This window comes from Neomonachus schauinslandi, chromosome 9, assembly GCF_002201575.2.
Source record: "Neomonachus schauinslandi chromosome 9, ASM220157v2, whole genome shotgun sequence".
In the NCBI taxonomy this organism is placed as follows: domain Eukaryota; kingdom Metazoa; phylum Chordata; class Mammalia; order Carnivora; family Phocidae; genus Neomonachus; species Neomonachus schauinslandi.
In genome coordinates, this window is record NC_058411.1 from 95,471,158 (window position 1) to 95,493,227 (window position 22,070).

The 22,070-nt window shown below is 36.9% G+C and overlaps 1 protein-coding gene and 1 pseudogene across 1 annotated transcript in view; both read right to left on the minus strand.

Moving 5' to 3' along the window:
- Nucleotides 1-22,070, minus strand: part of RFX7 (regulatory factor X7) — a 135,713-nt gene that overhangs the window by 108,778 nt on the left and 4,865 nt on the right. The window lies entirely within an intron of this gene.
- On the minus strand, nucleotides 10,778-11,707 carry LOC110583852 (annotated as a pseudogene).

The following is a 22,070-nucleotide window of genomic DNA, read 5'->3' on the forward strand; positions in this document are numbered from 1 at the left end:
ATTCTAAATAACCACAATTCCATTATGTCACCTAAGAAAATTAACAACAATTTCACAATATAGCACACAGTCCACATTCACATTTTCCCTAATTTTCACAAGAATGTCTAATACAGCTTTTACCTCAGAAGCAGATCATTCCAAGTTCGTGCATTTTTTTAAAAGATTTTATTCATTTATTTGTCAGAGAGAGAGAGCACAAGCAGGGGGAGTGGCAGACAGAGGGAGTAAGGAGCCCAACGTGGGACTCGATCCCAGGATCCAGGGATCATGACCTGAGCCAAAGGCAGATGCTCAACTGACTGAGCCACCCAGATGTCCTGACAGGCTCATGCATTCTAAGTGGCTTTTGTCTAGAACAGTCCTTCCACCTTCCCCCCCCTATGATATTCCTTTTGGAGTCCAGTACAGTTGACTTAAGAATCTCACGTACTCTGGGATTTGTGTGATTGCTTCCTCTTGATGTCATAAGTGAATGCATGGACTATTTATTCCAAAGCAAATGCTTTATCTTTTCCACTAGGCATTTAAAGTCAATGTCCATATAACTTGAGCACTAGTTGTCTGACTACACATTAAGTGAACTGCATGATATGTAAGATTTGATTTATAACTTTAACACAAATTTAATGATATGTAAAATTGTTTTTTATGGCAATGTATTCAAGCACGAATGCTAAATATCTCATGTAAAGGATAGTAATCAATATTCTTTTACTCAACCAAACCAACTTGTCATAGTTTTCTTTCATTTTTATTATTTCTCCAGTGATGAGACAGCACAAATATTTATTGCATATAAGCAACAGCATAAGAGTTTAATCCTCACATTCAATTATTCACATATTAAGAGATCCAATATCCCTTGTTTCTCCTGCCTTCCTCCCTTATACAGTTATGACTGAGACTTAATCCTATCTTTCATTATACCTTCCTTTAAGAGAGGAGTCCTAAGGAATCCTTCAATGATTCACTGACTCCTGACTATTCCACATCATTCATTTCTTAGGTTTTAAATCCAAAACAAAAAACACAGTGTCCCTACTTTGTGAAGAGCCCATTTGGAAAGCCAGAGATGGGGCAATACATTGCTAGGCTGATAACCTGAGACTGGAAAAAAACAGTAAGCCTGGTTTATGGATCTATAGCATCTCGGCCTCTAGAGGTGAGGATGACAAAGTAAAGTACATGTAAATGTACTTTAATGGAGAAGGAAGTAGAGACCCAACTTTAACAGCATGTGCAGTGAGCAATAAGAAGGCTCCAATCACCTCCATCCAAAACACAGCAAAAAAATACTAAAACAAAATACTAAATCTCTTCCAGATAATAATGCTGTTGTGTACTGAGTGCCAATACATAGTACTTCATATACACTGCTTATAAAATGAGGTACAAAGAAATACAAATTTCCAGAAGAGGACTCAAAAATTAAATATAGATTTGTTTTACTATAAGCTTATGTCCTATTTACCAATACCAGATAACAGAAAGAACTGCACAGAGAATTAATGTACATCAAAACAGTGAATAAACAAATGTAAATGAGTGAAAGAATTCAGTTCAGATAAAAAAAAATTAGTGAGCAAAATGTACCCTTTCTGAAGTTTATTATAAAAAGCTAAAACGCGGTAATTCCACAGCTACTAACTGGCAGGCCTACAATATTTGCTTTTATTTCTTCCTTTAATCAGCTGTTGCGTCTTGTATATTGAAGCTCCAATATATGGTACAAATACATATGTGGGATTTTATGTCTTTTTGATGAACTGGCTCTTTTATCATCATGAAATGTTTCCCTTTATCACTGGTAATACCCTTTGTCTTGAACACTACTTTGTCTGATTCTATTAAAAGTACTCCAGCTTTTTTATGATCAGTATTTGTGTCCTATGTCTTTTTCCTTCCTTTACATTTACTCCTTATCTTTATACCTAAGTACACCTTTTGTAGATAGTTCTTGATGCAGTCTTGCATTTTTATCCAGTCTGAAAAATCTCTGATTTGTAACTTGTAGTGTTACTACAAGTCCATTTACATTTAAGGTAAATATTAATATGGCTGGATTTGCTTCATCTGGTATTTTTTAGTATTCCATTTTATTGTTTCTATTGGCTTTTTAGCCATACCACTTTGTTTAGTGATTGCTTTAGGGATTTGCAATAGAGATCCTTAACCTGTAACTGTCTACTTTCAGGTAATATTATATCTTTTCATCTTACAGCAATGCAATTCAATCTACCTTCTTACTATCCTGTGTTATTGTGCCATATTTTTTACTTGTACATATTATAAACCCACAATACATTAACATTTTTTCAGACGCAACTTTTTATATTGTTTTTATAAAAAATAAGAAAAAATGTCATGTATATTTACCTATATGAAGATCAATTCTGGCTCTCCTCATTCCTTTATTTAGAGCTGAGTTTCCAACTAGTCTGCTTCCTTTAGTCTGAGGAACTTACTTCAGTATTATTTGTAGTGAAGTCTAACGGTGAGAAGTTCCCTTAGCTTTTGCTCAAATAAAAATGTATTTATTCTGCTTTTAAAATGTTCTCTTTATGTTTGGTTTTCAGCAATTTGACTTGATGTGTTAGTATGGTTTTCTTTGTTTATTGTGCTCGGAGTTTATGGACCTCCACAGGTCTGTGAAATTTATTGCCCAAATTTTAATCAAATTTGGAAATCTTTCAACTATCATATCTTTAAATATTTTCTTGCTACAATCCCTCTTCTCTTTCCAGGGCTCAATTTATACATATGTTCTACCATTCAATATTGGCAGGTATCTCTGAGGCTTATTCTTTTTTTTTTTCTGTCTGGCTTCAGTTTACTGAAGTTTTCTTCCGGCAGTTTCCCACTTGCCATTAAACATATCCTGTGAATTTTTCATTTCAGGTATTGAATTTTTCTGTTCTAGATTTTCCATCTGATTTTTATTTCCATTTTTTTTAAGATATATTTATTTGAGAGAACGAAGAGTGAAAGTGAGTGGGGGTGGGGGGGCAGACAGAAAGAGAGAATCTCAAGCAGACTCCCCACTGAGCACAGAGCCCTGAACTGAAACCAAGAGTCGGATGCTTAACTGAGCCACCCAAGCTCTCCTAGATTTCCATTTCTGTTTAGTTTCCCTATCTGGCATGGATCATGCCCACCTTTTCCTTTAAACACTTAAACCTATTTACCAGAAACAATTTAAAATATCGGCCAACTTTGTCCACATCTTTGTCCTTTGACACTGTTCCTATTGTTTTTTTCCTTGAGATGAGTTGCATTTTCCCACTTCTTCCTATGTCTAGTAATTTTTTATATACCTGGAAATTGTTGGTACTATGTAGAATGTTTGGAGTTCCTTCAGAGTCTGTTCTGGCATGAAGTTAATTTATGGACAGCTCAACCTGATACTTTTGAGGGTTGGTTTTAGACTGTTGGAATGAGTCTAAAATAGCTCCTACTCTATGGATACAGTAACCTTAGTTCTAAAGTGTAAGACTTTCTGGGGTCTCAACTGATGCCCAAGGGGCTCAACTAGCTCCTTCCAATTTGGCCAAAATTCTGTGTGACCTCTAGAATCTCAAGGATTTACAGGCCCCAGTAGTTAGTTGTTCTCTGAAAAGAGACCTGCCATGCATATGTGGAGTTCAGTATTCAGCCGAAGAATCCAAGGACCCTGTGGAGATTTCTGAAGCTCCTTCTCTAAACAGTTCCCCCTCCTTTCCAGTACCCAGCCTCACAAATTCCAGATGCTTCAGCAGCCATGCACTCCAATCACTGTTTTCTCCACTGCATTAAAGCTCTGGTCTCTGTTTGGGCTCTCCTCCTGAGCTGCAATTTGGAAAGCCAGCGTGAGCTTATCTCTTGGGTTTTCCTTCTCTCAAGGATCACTGCCCTATGCTTTGCCAACTAATGCTCAGAAAACCTCAACTGCTATATATATTTTATTCAGTTTTATGGTTGATTATGGAGAGAGGATAAGTTCAATACCCATTACTCCATTATGGCATGGCCTGGAAGTTAAGATGTATCAAAATTAATTTTTAAGTACTTTTTAAGATTAACATAGACTCATCAAAAAAATTTGAGAAATATAAAAATGAAAAAAACAAAAACAAAAAAACCCAAGACCAGATCCAACAAAGAACTTCTACTAAATTCTGGTGCATTTTCTCCTACTTACATTCATGTTTGTACATATATATATGTGTATAAGATCTTTTTAAAATTAGGGTGAAACTAGTTTTTTATTTTGCCTTTTCCATTTAACATTGCATGGTGGGCATTTCCCTAGTCATTATACATTAACTGACATCAGAATCTTTTTATGGCTATATAATAAAATATTGATAGTAATTTAAAAATAGTGATAAGCATTCTCTTATTGTTGAACATTCAGGTCCCACCATTATAAATGAAGGCTTTGTCTTCAAATATCCACATGACTCACTCTATAATTCAGGTCTTTATTCAAATATTACCTTGGTGAGGGTTCCCTGACCAACCTACTTAAGGACCCTGGGATCAAGCCCCACAACAGGCTCTCTGCTCGCAGGGAACCTGCTTCTCCCTCTGCCTGCCACTCCCCCTACTTGTACATGCACGTGCTCGCTCTCTGACAAATAAATAAAATCTTTAAAAAAAAAAAAAAAAAAGAACAGGGGCGCCTGGGTGGCTCAGTCGTTGGGTGCCTGCCTTCGGCTCAGGTCGTGATCCCAGGGTCCTGGGATCAAGCCCCACATCGGGCTCCCTGCTGAGCGGGGAGCCCACTTCTCCCTCTACCTCGCTCCCCCTGCTTGTGTTCCTGCTCTCGCTGTCTCTCTCTCTGTCAAATAAATGAATAAAATCTTTAGGGAAAAAAAAAAAGAACATGAATGACAGTAACAAACAAGAGTTCATCATTAAAGATTACCGAATGTTCACACTTCTGTATCTGGAACTCAAGGGATGAGCTACAATCCAAAACAGCCAAAATACACAAGTCCAAAATATAAAGTTTTGTTTTGTTTTTAATCTCCCACAATCACTCCAAAGCCCATTCATTTCTTTAAGTCATCACAAAGATAAAACACATGTAATCTCAGCTATATAATCAAGTAACACAATGTAGCACTGATATCCCAAAACAATTTCGTATAAAACTGACTTCTCTGGCTGGATTTTGATTATAGTCCTTCACAGTTCATTGTCTTCATCCAGGAGAACAGTTTTCTAAGCAATATCTAAGTTGTTCATACTGCACTGTCAATGCTGGAATACACATTCCAACTTATTTAAAAAAAACAAAAACAAAAACATGATGGAGAACTTATTCTATTATTTAAATAAAGCAAGATGTAAGTTTGTACTTCTATCCAAATACGTTGAAACTTTATTCATTACATTTTACATCTCACTTCAGGACTTAGGAATCCCAAAGTGTCCTTTTAGCTTCATTCCTCTCCGTCTTCCAACTGGTTGGAATTGTATCTGGAGACCAAAGCAAGCAAGCAATCAGCCTAGCACAATCCTTTCCTTCTGTTAAACTTGCCTGCTGACTCACACCTTCCCTACAGTACGTTATTAAATGATTTTTATGTAATCTTTTTCATAGAAAAGGCTCATTACATCTTTTCTTAAACAACCTCAATAGGCTTTCAAATAACCTGATAAGTATAGAGCTGACAAGTTCTAAGATTTCAAATGTAAGAAAAACAGAGATAAAATTTTAACAAATTATACAGGTAAATTTTTTTCTTTTGTATTGGGTAGAGGAAGGCGGGAGACAGAGAAGAAGGTAAAAGGTGGAAAGGATAAGAACAAGAGAAAACAACAGAAAAAAAGCGTTGGAGAAAAAAATTCAGGGAGACAAAACCAGGAGATTCTGAATTATCTGCTATAATCACCTTGTACTCTATTAACCTGAGCACTGTGAGGAAATACTTCTCTTCACAATTTACTTATGTCTTGTTTTAAACTAGATGATCCACGTTGAATACAAGTTTAAAGAAGTAGATGTAACAGACTAATACAGAGTCTACCTAGAGTAATGACTCGAAGGAGAGGTAAGAAAGTGGTGATTAACTATAAAGATTAAGAGGAAGTACAGGTGTAGGCAGCCAGCATTAGTTATCCAGAGGGAAGTCACCTAGGGAAGGACCAAAAGCAAGGAATAGCTTTAGGATCACAAACTGATGCTACATGCCTACTTCAGAGGCAGAACTGGAGAAACAAAGACAAAAAGTGATGAAAGGAACTGAGAAAACTGGGACTTAAATGGGCTAGAAGCAAAGATAGAACAAGAATGTAATAAAGAGAAAAACTATAAATACTTACAGACTTTGTTAAGACGTGCCATTTAATATAACAAAAGTAGGACCCTGATGTAATATACGCACTAGTATTCAAGGTATTCAAAGTTTTCCTTATTGTGATAACATATATATATAACATATATAATGTTAAATACATAGTTTTGCATATACTGTATGTCCCTCCAGAAATGAAGAGCATAAAAACAAAACTGCGGCCCTGAAGAAAAGTGGCACCCAACACAGGGATGGGAGTAGAAGCGGTAAGCCACCAACCAAAGAACACAAGGGAGCTTTCTTTCTGTCTGGAGGTTCTTCATATCTGTTTTTATGTAGGAGAAACTTTTTGGAGTTCTCTGGGTTTTGTTTTTTAAAAACTTCAAAAATCCCCTAGGAGCAAGAAATAGTGAATAAGAACTCTCCAAGAAAACAAAAGTGATCAGAGAGATTTTCTAAAGAACTGAGAGGGACATAAACACGTAAGTATTTAGGGGCGCCTGGGTGGCTGGCTGTTAAGCGTCTGCTTCGGCTCAGGTCATGATCCCAGGGTCCTGGGATCGAGTCCACCGTTGGGCTCCCTGCTTAGCGGGGAGCCTGCTTCTCCCTCTCCCTTTGCAGCTCCCCCTCCTTGGGCTCTCTCTCTCAAATAAATAAAATTTTTTTAAAAAAGTAAGCATTTAGTTACTACTGAATTCTCTGGAAGTAGCCTTCAAGAAAGAAATCACATCACCCAAAATTAAGCCTTAACGATCCCAGCTAAGTGCATAGGTTGTCAATATAACAGACTTTCCTCACACTTTATTTTCAACAAGAAGTCAGGCTATACTAATATGATGTCATAATTTCCAGACGTTAAAAATAAAGAAGTATGGCAGTGACACCACAAAGCTGTTTTTCTCCTCCCCTATGTCACCAATGAAAAATTATAAAGAATTTTAACAAATCTCTAGTAAGCACACTGAACACTTCTTTTCAATAAAGAAGTATAAAATATACACCAGTAAAACCCACCACACTGGGAGAAAAGGATTTAGGGTACTTCCAGAAAAATGTTTCATACTTCAAGCTAAAAAGAACCCAACAATTTGAGGTTATACACACTAATTTAAATCCTGATATTTCTCTTTGGTAATGTTGTCTACTTTAACGAATTACACATTCAAAAAGGTCATCTGTAAACAAAAAATTTGTAATAAAGCTATCTTTTTATACTGTTGAAAATGGTGTATAGAGATAAGATTTTTACTTGTAAAAATTATAATAAAGTTTGGGGGCGCCTGAGTGGCTTAGTCAGTTGAGCGTCTGCCTCTGGCTCAGGTCACGATCCCAGGGTCCTGGGATGGAGCCCTGCATCACGGGGAGCCTGCTTCTCCCTCTCCCTGCCACTCGCCCTGCTTGTGCACATGTTCTCTCTGTCAAATAAATAAATAAAAATCTTTAAAAAAATACTAAAGTTTGCTATTTTTATTTATAACTTCCACTATACTTAGTAACTTATAACTTAAACACTACAGGAGGGAGTAGACAGTGTTACATGGGAGGAAGAATAGTAGGAAAAACTGCACCAGACCTGCAACTGACATCTAAAAGAAGTTTGGTAGTTACTGAGTTAGCTCATGCATTCGTGCATACATTCATTCTGCACCAGGGAAATATCTCTAAGTGAGAGATACACAATTCCTATCTTTGTGGTGCTGATATTCCAACAGAGGAGACTACAAATTTATACAATTATTTTATTAAAATTGTAATGAACAGTAACAAGAATTGGAACCTAGGGGGAGAGTGATTAAGTTTACCTAACTATGATAAAGATTCAGGAGACTCTTAGGTCATTTATTCCAAATTCCTGGTGTTTCATTACATTCCAATAGACATATTATGAACATTTATTTAATCTCTTTGATGGCAAATCTTTCAAATTTTAGTAACAGCACCTCTGATACTGTACTTAATATGCAAGTATGTCCCTCTAATCAAAGAGCCTAATATGTTACATAATTTTTTTATTTATCACAGCTCTATTTAAAATGGTAACCGTTACATTTATGATTACAAAAGTAGTCTTTAAAATCTTTTGGAAAACAGAGAAAAGTATAAAGAAAATGAAATCACTCGTAGCTAACTGCAACACCCTGGGACCACCACTTACCAATATTTAAAAGTAATACTTCATCTTTTACATGCGCACACACACACACACACACACACACACACACCCATCCCAGTGTAAAATGTCAGCGACCCAGCACAGACTAATCTCCCTGTTTTCAGCCCTTGAGCCTATAGTCTCTTCACCACACAGCAACCCAGTGAACCTTTTAAAACATCAGTAAGGTCATGTCACTCCTCTGCTCAGAACCTTCTAATGGCTCCCACCTCACCCAGAATAAGAACCTAAGTTTTAGTGCTTACCAGACCTGCAAGGCCCTATACAAATCTGCCCCTCCTTTACTTCTGACCTCACTGCTGCACTCTGGCCACTTGGCGGCCTCTTTGCTGCAGCCTTCTCACCTTTGCATCTGCTGTTCCCTCTCTGCCTGGATAACTCCTGTCTCAAATATCATCATGGTCTCTGCACAGTACAGTAATACAGTAATAAGAATAAAGAAGTAATCATAGTTAACAGATGGTGTGTTAAAGTGAAAAAGTTCTTTGAATTTATTGTGGTTAAAAATAACAGCCAACATTTATCAAGTTCTTAGCATGTGCCAGATTCTACACTAAGTGTTTTATATGAGTTATCTCATTTAATCTTCACCACAACATTACAAGGTAAGCACTATTACTATTTCCATTTTACTGATAAAGGAAACAACTTCTAAAAGTTATGTGACCTGGGTAGCAAACCTAGGCAACTAATTTCAGAATGCATTATTAATGACTACAGTGGGCTGCCTCTTTGTGATTCTGATTATTTTTTACTTTAAAACTGTTAAATATATAAGTTTTTTTTTAAAATAAAAGTTACTCTAAGTTTTATGCTTGGCAGAGAAATTTCCTAACCATCTTACAGAAAATTAATTTAGGAAAGTACAAGTATCTCACTGGTTCAAAATATGTTACAGAAAAAAGTAACAGCTGACAAGTTATGCTCTGTAACTACAAACACATAAAGTTGAAATGTCAGAAAATAATGAGTGCCATACTAAGACTCAAGTATTTGACCAGTTATGGTAAAGCTTAAGGCAATATTGAGACTTTTTTTTTTTTTTTTTTTTTTAGCACTAAGCATCTAAATAGAAGAAAGCTTTTTAACATATCTAAAGTAATGAAAGACTGGCCCACAGAGGATAAAGGAAAAAGAATTGAGCACTTACAACTTCATCTTTTGAATTTCTACAAATTCATATTCTACTGTTAAATCTCAGTAACATGTAAAACAAAAACACTACTTTAACCACTCCTACTGCCTTTGAAACTTCAGAATTATGATTGGATAAGTAACCCTTCCACTTCTATCAATCCAGTCAATATAATTCACTTTTCAACTGCTTTAAAAAAATAAAATAAAAACTTTCTAAAATTAGATCATGGTAATGATTGCACAACTTCAAAAATATATTAAAAACCACATGGCCATTTTCGAGGATGTGGAGAAAAAGGAACCCTCGTGCCCTGTTGGTGGAATGCAAACTGGTGCAGCCACTGTGGAGGTTCCTCAAAAAGTTAAAATAAAACTACCCTACAATCCAGCAATCGCACTAATGGGTATTTACCCAAAGGAAACAAAAACACTCATTCAAAGGCACACGTGTACCCCTGTTTACAGCAGCATTATCTACAATAGCCAAGATATGGAAGTAACCCAAGTGTCCATCAATTGATGAAGATGTAAAGATGTGGAATATATACAATGGAGTATTACTCAGCCATAAAAAGGAATGAAATCTTGCCATTTACAATGACAGGGATGGAGCTAGAGTGTATTATGCTAAGTGAAATAAGTCAATCACAGAAAGACAAATAGCATATGATTCCACCTATAGGTGGAATTTAAGAAACAAAACAAAGAAGCAAAGGGAAAAAAAGAGACACAAGCCAAGAAAAGGACTCTTAATTACTGAGAACAAATTGATGGTTATCAGAGGGGAGGTGGGTGGGGGGAAGGGTGAGATAGGTGATGGAGATCAAAGAGTGCACTTGTTGTGATGAGCACTGGGTGATGTATGGAAGTGTTCAATCACTATATTTTACACCTGAAACTAATATTACATTGTATGTTAACTAGCTAGATTTAAAATAAAAACTTAAAAAAACTCCACAAAAACATGGCCATTTCCCCAAGCTCTTTATAATTTAAGTATCTCATCATTTACTTGCAACTTTTACGTTCTCAAATTCAGTGTTACAATATATTGGTGAAGCATGTTACAAATAACTGGTTACAAAATAATAAAGTACCAAAGTGTGAAGGGTATACTTATAGACAACATATAGTTGTCTTGGTTTTTCTCCCCCCAACCTTTACAAACCGTTTATTTTCCATCAACCTTATTTCCATTTTCTTTCTCTCTGTAGAAGAGCAGCTTAAGACCACTCAGTGGTTGTTCCTACACATTCAGTGGCCTGAGAAGCAGAAGTGGCCACCCTGTTTTCAGTGGTAGCCAAGTGTTCCAGTTTTGGGTAGGGAACTGCTGAAGGGGCAGAAGAGGGCACCTGCATGCCTTTAAGACCAGTCTGTGACTTCAGGTTGAGTTGCAGTGAACTCAGGACCTGGAGCAGTCCATTTACTCTGAAATTCCTCTTGGTTACAGCGTTTTCAGCAGTGGCCTGCTCTTCCTCTTCAGTCTCTTCAGGATCGGATCCGTAGAAGTAGAGATCAGGTACAACCTTCCATGAGTGCTCACGGGAAACGGTGCCACTCACGTGCAAAACTTCTGGGGCCAGGATCCACCACATCAGACCCACTGAGTGAGCTCCCTTGTTGTTGTGCAAGGGATGGAGATGTCCATGTAGCAGCGAGGAGAGTCTGTGCCACACAGAGCAATGGGACGGTTAACATAAGACACCTCTATGAGAGGCTGGTGGTCAGCCCTGGGATCAGTAACCACCAGAAGTCTCAGCTCACAGAGGGCTGCCAGGATCTGGTTTGTGAAGGTTCCAGGAGTAAAGTGGACAGCAACACGAGTGGCTCCAGCAGCAGCAGCAAACTTCAGCACAGCTAACTGGCCAGTATTCCCAGATGATAGGACATGGACATCAGCTGGGTTTTCAATGGCAACAATGGCATGAGCTGCCTGCAGAAGCTTCTCCCAGGTTCTTTTCAGATTTATAATGTAGATGCCATCATTTTTCCTTTTGTAGATGTACTGTTCCATTTGGAAGTCAAGGTTGGTGCCACCTAAGTGGGTTCCTGCTGCAAGGAATTTGAGGACATCTTCCTCCTTCATTTGTAGGTTATCAAAGCCTCTGGACATCTTGAAAGTTTCCCTTGAAGTTATGAGGGGAAACCCAGAACAACGCTGTTTGGATCCCTCCCTGGATAGAGCAGAAAGGCAGCGGTTTTGGTTTTCTAATCTACTTTTAACAGTCTCTTTCAATTGGTGTATTTTGAACATGCACACCTGAAGTGATTACTGGTATAGTTGGATTAATATGTACCCTATTTTAACTATTTACTATTCATTGCCCGTTTTCTTTGTTTTCTATTGTTTTTTTTTTTTTTTGGTCTTCTCTATTTCAGCCTTCTCTGGTTTTATTTGAACATCTTATATGATTCTATTTTCTCTACTCTTTTAGCATATCAATTATACTTCCTTTTAAAATCTTTTTAGTGGTTACCATAGGGTTTGCAATATACTTTTATGACTAATCCAAGTCCATTTCAAAACAACACTATACCACTTCAGTTACTATAAGTACTTTTTAAGAGTATTTCCAATGCCTCCCTTCTGTCCCTTATAACTTCAGTCATTAATTTCACTTATCCATAAGCTATAATCACCAAATACATTATTTTGAACAAACTATTATCTGTTAGATCAACTAAATATAAGAAAAATAAAAGATTTTATCTTCATTTATTCCTTTTCACTCCTTTCTTTATATAGATTTAACTTTCTGACCTACATCATTTTCTTTTTTTTTTTTTTAAAGATTTTATTTATTTATTTGACAGAGAGAGACAGCTAGAGAGGGAACACAAGCAGGGGGAGTGGGAGAGGGAGAAGCAGGCTTCCCGCTGAGCAGGGAGCCCGATGTGGGGCTCGATATCATGACCTGAGCCGAAGGCAGATGCTTAACGACTGAGCCACCCAGGCGCCCCCATCATTTTCTCTCTCTTTGAAGAACTTTTAACATCTCTTGCAAAGCAGGTCTACTAGTTACAAATTCCCTCAATTTTTGTTTGTCTGAGAAAGTTTTTATTTCTCCTTCACTTCTGAAGGATAATTTCGCTAGATACAGAATTCTAGGTTGGTGATTTTCTTCTTTCAACTCTAAATAACATTACTCTCTCCTTCCTTGCTTGGTTTCTGAAGAGAAGTCTGAAACAGTTCTTATCCTTGTTCCTCAGTAGGTAAGGTGGTTATTTTCCAGTGGCTTCTTTCAAGATTTTATCTTTGTCTTTAATTTTATAATATACATAGGGGTAGATCTTTTTGTTGTTATTTATCCTTCTTGGTATCTCTGAGCTTCCTGAATCTGTAGTTTGGGGTCTAATTTTGGAAAATTCTCACCTATTATACTTCAAGTACTTCTGGTTCCTTTCTCTCTTCCCTTTCCAACATCTCAGTTATGCATATGTTACAACTTGTCTAACTGTTCCACAGTTCTTGGATACTCTGTTCCATCTTTTTCACTTTTTTTCTCTGCATTTTAGTTGTGGAAGTTACTATTGATTTATTTTCATGCTCACTGATTCTTTCCTCAGTCATGGCCAGTCTACTAATGGGCCCAACAAAGGCATTCTTCATTTCTGTTATAGTGTTTTTGATTTCTAGCATTTCCTTTGGATTATGTCTTAGAGCTTCCATCTCTCTGCTTACATTACTCATCCATTCTTACAGGATGTCTACTTTTTCCATTAGAGCCCTCAGCATATTAATCATAATTTTAAATCCAAAGTATGATAATTTCAAAATCTAGGTCACATCTGAGTCTGGTTCTTATGCTTCATTTACCTCTTCAGATTGTGGGTTTTTTTGTCTGTAAGTGTGCCTTGTAATATTTTGTTGAAAGCCAGACATAATGTTGGGTAAAAGGAATGGAGGTAGACAGGCCTTTAGTGTGAGTTTTATGTTTATCGACTAGGAGTTAGGCTGTGTTTATTGTTTGCTGTAGCTATGGTATCTAAGGCTACATTTTTCTCTAATGTCCTTGTTTTTGTCTCCCATGTTCTCCCTGGGAACTCCTAGAGACTCTTTAAATAAGGTGTGAGGCTTACATTTGTTTTAGAAGCCCTACTGACATGGTGGTAAAGTTGGAAGGAGGCATTCTATTGTCCTGTGATTAGGTCTCGGTCTTTTAATGAGCCTATGTGGGGTATTTCCCTTCCCCCAGGTCAAGTAGGCTTTGGCAGAGCCCCTGCTGGTTAGGCTCAGGTAAAATACTTTCCCTTGAAACAGACTTTATTAAAGAGAACAGAAAGCTCTGGGTAGATTTCAAAATGATTACTTTTCTCCTCCTCCCTCCTTGGCCCTACCTGCAAACCCCCCAGCCCCTAAAATCCTCCCTCACTATGCAGGCAGTAAAAGATTTTTCTCTGATCCTCACAGGGAGAACCTGGTAGGGCTTCTGGAGGTAAGACTCAAGAAAGTGAGGGGACACCCCCACCCCCAAGACTCAACCTCCTTGGTTTTCAACTCTCTCAAGCTAGCCCACCCAGAGCCTCCAGCAGTTAATTCATTAATTAAGCTTAAAGTGCTCCTACGTAGAGTGGCTTCATCTGTGGGGCTTCTACTCCTAGACTTCTGCCACCCATAAGCTTTGATTCTCTGTATCTGCCTATCTCCAATTTTCCAGGCAGCAGTCTGCCCTGAGACCTCAATTCTCTTGACGCATCTAAGAAGAACTGTTGATTCTCAGTTTGTTCACTTTTTTTCTTGTTGGGATGACAGAAGTGAGGACTTCCAAGCTCTTTATGTGTTACACCAGAAACAATAAGTCAATATACTTTATTATCATCATAGGCACTAAGGTAAGACTATCCCTGGAATATAACTCTTACCTGTTTGCATTCTAATATGCTTTACACATAATCCTGGGGTTACCTAAGGGAGAATTGAGAACCATTATTGTATTCTTCAAGTAGTTTGGGATATAGAGGTCCACAAACTGCTGCCCAAGGGCCAAATCCTGCCAGTAATGGAACAAATCCAGCCATTCATTCATTTGTATACATATATATATATAGTCTGTGGCTACTTTCTTGATAACAATGGCAGAGTAAAGTAGTTGCAACAGAGACCCTATGTCCTACAAAGCTAAAAGTATTTACCATCTGGCCCTTCAAAGTAGAAGCTCTCTGGTTCTGGGTTATACATCCCATACTTTCTTGCATACGTGATCTCTTGGTATTTTGTGTGCATGTGTGTGTGTGTGTCTGTCTTTTAATTGTTGACCAGGGCTGAGTACAATGATGACTATGCATTATCTTTAATTTTTATTTATCAATTCATCCATCAATTCATTTAATATACAATTGCTGAGATTAAAGAATTCAGTTTAGTGAAAATCTTTTGCAAAACAGTGTAAATAATGCTATAGCAATTACATTCAAATACTAGAAAATTAAAATAAAGGAGTTATTAACTCTACCTGGGGTACTCAAGGGTTCAGAATACTAAAATTTTGCCACAGAGGACTGCGGCTTGCTATTGTTTAGTAGAAGATATATTCTCTAAGCAAGGGATTCTCAAACTTCAGTGTTAGAATCACCTGAAGGGCTAGCAAAACAAAGACTGCTGGATACACCCCGAGAGTTTCTATTACAGTAAATCTGAGGTGGAGCCTCAAAATTTACATTTCTAACAAGTTCCAAGGTGATACTAATATGACGCTAATATAGAGAACCATGCTCTAACAAACCAAATAGCATCATATAAATACAATTCTAAAGCTGAAAGGGTCTTTTAAAAACTAGTTGTTGTACCTCTCTGAAAGAAAGAATATCAGACTAAAAACAAACAAACAAACAAAAAGTCTCTATGACAGATAAATAGAAAGGTCCAACAGACTGTCACCTATTTTATGAATCTGAAACACTTTGGGCCTTCAGAATTGCTTTCCTATTTTATTCATTCCCTTGTTACTTTCTCCATCAATCCACCTCCCTCCCTCAGTTAGTTATTTACCCTAACTCACAGGTTTCCTTTGCCGTCTTCAGGCTTTGGCCATGACTCAACAAGTTACCTTAGCCTTGGGTCTTGGCTCCTAAAATAAGTAGGTCAAACCCTCCACCAGAACCAAACTTTAAAGAAGCTATCTCCAGGTCAATGTTAAGGGGTTCTTCAAAATTCCAACTTTATCTCTTGGGAACTAGGTTGGAATGCAGATTAGCCCACAAACCCTAACTAAATACCACTGTATACTCATTCATAAAAGGTTACTAAACTATGCAGCAGTCATTTGCTCAGTATTTTTAAAACGAGGGACACAGTGTCTCTCACTTGGGACATAAATTATTTTTTATTCTACATATATAGTAAAAAAACATTTGATTAGTAGTACCGAAACTCTAAATAAGTGATTACTTAGTTTCACCTATGCAATTTTTTAAAAAAATCAGTTGCTGTAAGTCCTCCATTCTGTAAAATGCAGCATGAGTTTAATAACTTATTTGGGGAGAAAATTACCACATCAAATATGTCAAATACAGAAACATTAATATGTAGAAAAAATCAACTGTCTCTAAGAATGCAGTAGAAACAGTATTCACTAGTACTTACTGCTAGATGAGAAACAGAAAGATGCAAAAGGTGTTGCCCCCAGCTTCAAAGAACTTATTGTTCATTAGAACAGCATAGGACAAAAATTAAAGTGATTAAGTGCTTAACTGTAAGACATCACTATACAGTTTGAGGTCAAAAAAAGGCCAATGTGGACTAGAGTAGCTAAAGAATGTTTTATAGTACAATGATTTGAGCTATGACTTCAAAAATGGTTAAAACATGATTAAGTAGGATTTGGATACAGGCGAGTAGAGATTCCAGAAAAAAATATAAAGCAGGAATAAAAGGAAGACCACAAAATATAAGGCAGACACTGAAGTGCTTGCCTGATGGGACTTCAACACTGTTGAACCAAAAGAAATCGGGTTGGACCAACTGTATGGGGCTAGATTATACAGGCCTTTGAAACCTAACAGAAATCTTTAGATAATGATATGGTGGGCGAGGTGAAATTATTATAGGTTATTTGAAGGATACTACATGGAAAAGGATGTTTTTGAAGACATATTTTGGCAGCAATTACAGCATAGTTCAGTAAGGGGAAAGGCCAGGGACAGACAGCAACTATGGTGCCACTGTAATAATACAGGAATGAGATGGTAAAGCACTGAACTATGGTCCTGGCAGTGGAAACACAGGGAGTAGAAGACAGGGAGAAACGTAAGTGACACTGCAAACTTGGCAACTTGTTAAAATATTGGGCACAGGGATTAAAAAAGAAAAATCCAATATGAAACCAATATTGCTAGCCTGATGGAATGAAGGAACAGGTGCTATCTACTACCCAAAGAAGTAGATTAGCTAGACATGAAAGCCAACTGAGGTAGCAAGGCACTATGGCATAGAAGGATTACTGTGAAAATGCCAAGTGTACAATGACAGTGGTAGCTACCTGTACTCTAGCAAATGAATCAGTAGATGTGATTAGAGTTGTCTGGTCAGCCCATCTATTCCTTTGGCAAAGAAGTGAACAGAGGAAAAAAAAAAAAAGGATGGCTGAGAAATAAGTGTCTGGAAATTCAAAATTAAAGTACATCTACAGGAAAGCAACAGGAAAAATAAAATGTTCATCAGAAATAAGATCCATGAGGGCGCCTGGGTGGCTCAGTTGGTTAAGCGACTGCCTTCGGCTCAGGTCATGATCCTGGAGTCCCTGGATCGAGTCCCACATCGGGCTCCCTGCTCAACAGGGAGCCTGCTTCTCCCTCTGACCCTCCCCCCTCTCATGTGCTCTCTGTCTCTCTCATTCTCTCTGTCTCAAATAAATAAATAAAATCTTTAAAAAAAAAAAAAAAGAAAAAAGAAATAAGATCCATGAAAACAAGGACTTGCATCTTTGCCCATGGAATCCCCAATGCGTGGCAGAATAGCTGACAAAGGCAGCTCTCAAAAAGGAATGAATGAGAATTCCCAAACTTCAAAGGAATCATGGTAACAAGAAGAGTTGAAGACATAATGAGAGATAAAGACTGAAAAAAGGCCACTGAGTTGGCAAGAAGAACAGGAAGCCAGACTGCAAAAGTCAGAAAGGACAAGAGCAGAGAGAAGATCTAGCAGAGTGGGGGTGGTGAGCTGATGGACAGATGGCAGCTAAAAGGAAGAACAGCAGGGTAGACAAAGCATTATTTTCCTTGTTTGGATTTTTCTAAACTCAAAATAATACCTGCTCATTCAAGAAAATTTTGAGAATATAATAAAAAAGGGGGGGAGCATACATTTGTTCCACCACATAAGTGCAAAACCAGTTAATGCTTTTAAAATGTGTGTTCACTTATTCCACCATATATATGAGTGGGCTTACATATCACACAACAGGATAATAAATGAGGGACTGGAGGGGAGGGAAACGGGTAAGCAAAATAGTAAAACCAGGGGTGAGATTAGCTAGCAATTGTTACCATGTTTCTTAAATCTTTTTAGTGGTCAAAAAAAAAAAAATTGTACTTTTCTGCTTTATTTTTTATTATCAAATAAGGATTTTTGCATTCTTAACTGTTTATATTATTATTCTTATAAAATGAGTATTTACATTCTTCATTCACTTACCTAATGACTTTTTTTCTTAGACTATGAACGAGCTCTTTAGGTCACTGAAAGATCAACTCTTTGTTTTACTGCAAAAACTTTTCTCCAAGGTTGTTTGCTGCTGCTTTAAGGAAGTCATAAGCCTGTATAAAGTCACAGGAAAAGCAGCCTGTGGAAAAGAAGAGTTTGATGATGCTGACAGAAAGGGTATATATTAGAACAAATTCCCTAACTATATGGAAAGGGATGAATCCAAAGGGGAAAACAAACTTCATCCTATAATGAGAAAGTACACAGATATAGATGCTAAGACATAGGAGCCAAAATATGGGCTAAGTGAGGTATGAGGAACCCCACACCCAGTAATATTCTAATCCTCTTCCTGACGTGGCCATTATTCAGAGTCAACTCAGGGTACAGAGCCTTCTTCTAAAACTAACACAGCAGTTCCTGGTCCTCTGCCCCAGTTCTCAACATGCCATCCTCTTCTTCCCTATTATTTTATATTCTTTCTTCTACCTTTGCATTTCGATGAGAGAATTGTGATTGGTGGAAATCCCACTCCCCAATCAAGCAAATCTGGACCTAAGCCATCTTCCCCTAATTATTCTCATTACTGGCAAGGCTTACTCTCATCAACAACTGTGAATCTAGTTGGGAATAAAGACTGCTAGTGGGAATAAAGACTTCCCAGTAAGCATACCATTAAGTGTATTTGGATCAATAGCCCTGCCCTTCCCTTGATTTTTGTTAAGGTCACCATCCTGAATTTTGCCAGTAAGAATATTTTATCCTACTGAACCCTCTCTCATCTAACTCTATTTTTTAATACCATCGATTATACCATACTATCACTGCATTTAACAAAATCTTACTTTTGTTAAATTCTACTGATGATGCATGCAACTACTACACAAGAGGTGAATGTTTTAAATGCAGAGTAGTGTTTATTACTTTTTAAATCTCCTATGCCTGTATATAGTAGACATTAAAATAAAGGCATATGGAATTCAGTTTTCCTTGACCACTTGATTCTATAAATTCAGGATTAGTTCTTGATCTTCTCACTTCTTTGAAACTTATATGTACAGAATTTGGCCAAATATTGCTTGTTAAGATCTCCTGCTTCGGGAAAAGGGATCATGCATGTAATAATCTGACAGTTACATTTTAGATCGCAGATTGCTTATGTACATATACAATTAATAGATCTAATAACTGCAATCAAATTAGCGAAGTGATTCACTTAAATTAACTGAAGCATCTGTTCAAATACATTTTCCCAGGCTCTCAGAAGCACCAACTTTACTTCGAGCAAGATGTCACTAAAGTGACACTCTTATCCAATTAAATTTTTAAAATTTCATACCTACTGCAAAAACAATGGCAAGTACTTGGCTACCCCACATAAATAAAATATTTTACTGTCATATTGTAAATTACTTATTATGCAGTGACTGCTTTGTTTCAGGTATATTCTGTCTCTGAATTCCTATGAGCTTCACATATTAAAAAATGAGAATGTTTCATTTAAATTCAGTACAAATTAAGTAAAATGGGCTCATCTCAGGAAGACAAGCCTAAATCACTGAAAAAAGTTAATTTACACAACTCAGATCATTGTTCTTCGAGAGTTGAGAAAAATTTCATGGAAACAGTAGCACATGGATTGAATCTTAAAAGTTAAACCCTTGTGTCAGCAGGAAAAAAAGAAAGGTTTTTAAAGTAGCAGGCAGAGAGACCAGCACAGGCATAAGCAGAGAAACAAGATAATAAAAGCAAAGAAGATGGGTTACTGTAAACTGTAGTCACCACTTAATGCAGTAATCCCCTTGTTCTCATCTTGTAGCTACTTGGCAGTACAAGGTGATCAAAGTAGGAAAGCCACAGAAAAATTTAAAAAAATACAAGTACATAAAGAAAAACACAAACCCAAGTGCTCTCAATGCTTGGTTCATATCTTAAAATGAGGCCTCATAAACTGCAACACCATAGCCCTAGGGAATCATACCCCCAAGATGCCAATAGTTCACTTCTATCCCCATGCCCTTGGTAGGTATCACTAATCAATCAGATTTAGCATGTAAATTCACATCAATTTGTTAATCCTGTGTTGGAATGAATGTATGCTATCTGAATCCTTACTATCTAAACTCACACTATGAATGGGTTCAGGTAAATTTATTTTTTATTTATTTTTTTTAGATAAGGCTATTTGGAGATGGTATTTCACACCATATGGACTCTGGCCTTCCAAAATTCCAAGACATAACAGATTGGAATCTGTTATTCTGACCTCTCACTCTCTGAATTCAGAAACCAAACAGACTCAAATAGCAAGGAATATCTTTATGTTTTCAGTTTGTTCTTAGATATAAGGAATATAAAACCTCACCTCCCACACAACTTTTCATAATATATATAGGAGCTATTGTAATAGATGTCTGATAATGATATGCATAATTAACCAAACCTAGTTGTTTTCTATTTCCTCTTATAAATAGGAGATATTATAGTCCATAAACAGAAAACACTAAAAGTCTCAAGGAAAAAAAATTAAATCATGTTTTAAAGTTTCTATTCATATTGGTTAAGTGTTAACTATCTTAATCTCATAGTCAGCAATCAAGTGCATTAAGGCCTCAAAGCTTATTGTTCCTTATTTATTACCCTGCCCAGAACAGGAAGATCCTTCCTCCTTTTGGTCATGCTGCTCATCTTAACCAGAACTCTTAGAACCTTCAATAAAGCACAAGAGAAAGCAGCTAAATACACAGAGACTAATAGAAAAAGAGGCACTGGGTAAGACTGGTCTAGTTTGGTCAGAGATATGAAATAACCATCTTACTGTCTTGTTCTTTAATAGGTATAAAGAACTGTCACAATTACACATTAAAAAGTCTAACCTAGATGAAGAGGAAAAGTTGTAAGGCTCATCCCTGCACTAAATTATTCTGAAAAGAAAATACACCTTTCTTATTTACATAACCAAATTGACAATATAACATCCACTACTGCCTTAAAATATTACATTATTATAATAGGAAAAAGTTCCTATGTGAGGTGCTTATAAGTACGGAGAACCTCTTTAGAAGCAAAACAAAACAAAAAAAGCACACAATAGTCCCCCTAGTGCAATCTCTCAACTCGTAAACTCCCCAAGGATTGCTGCATAGACTTACATATTTTTGCATAATCAACAACGGCTTTTAGAACACTTTAAATGTAATACATGCTCAATAAATATTTGCAGACTGAATCTCACGTAACAGAACTCTTGCACAAGGTAACAAGAAGTGAATAACACCTTCAGATAGTTCTCCTGGGCTAACACCCAAGGAAACACTGACAAATCCTAACAATTCTTCCATTGAAAATGTTCTGTTGATTGCCTTGATTAGTTAATTCTGTTAGTCTTTCACTGTGCTTATGGTATGTTTTATTATTGCTGTCAATATTAATTTAGTAACAGAGTCACAGAAAGTTAAGCTGAAGGAAACTGCAAGGTCATTTAGTATAAACTTTTCATTTTACAGACAAGGAAACGAGGGTCTACTTTTCTCACAATTAACACTTTGGCACTTGTCACCGCTTTCCCTGGTTCCCTAACTGAATAAAAGAGTTTTATTGCACTTTTTTGCTTGGGTTAATATTACAAGGTTAACATTACAAGTGAATGGGCATTCCTCAAATGCCAGTCTCTAGCATAGTACTTTGTATATAGCAGGTACTCAGGTAAGTACTTACACACTGTTCTTGCTTAGTGTTCAAATTTGAGTAAATGGCAATGCTCATTTTAATTATTTTCATTTGTACAATTTTAGTGTGCAACATTGTTTTTCTAATATAAAAAGTGATGTGACAC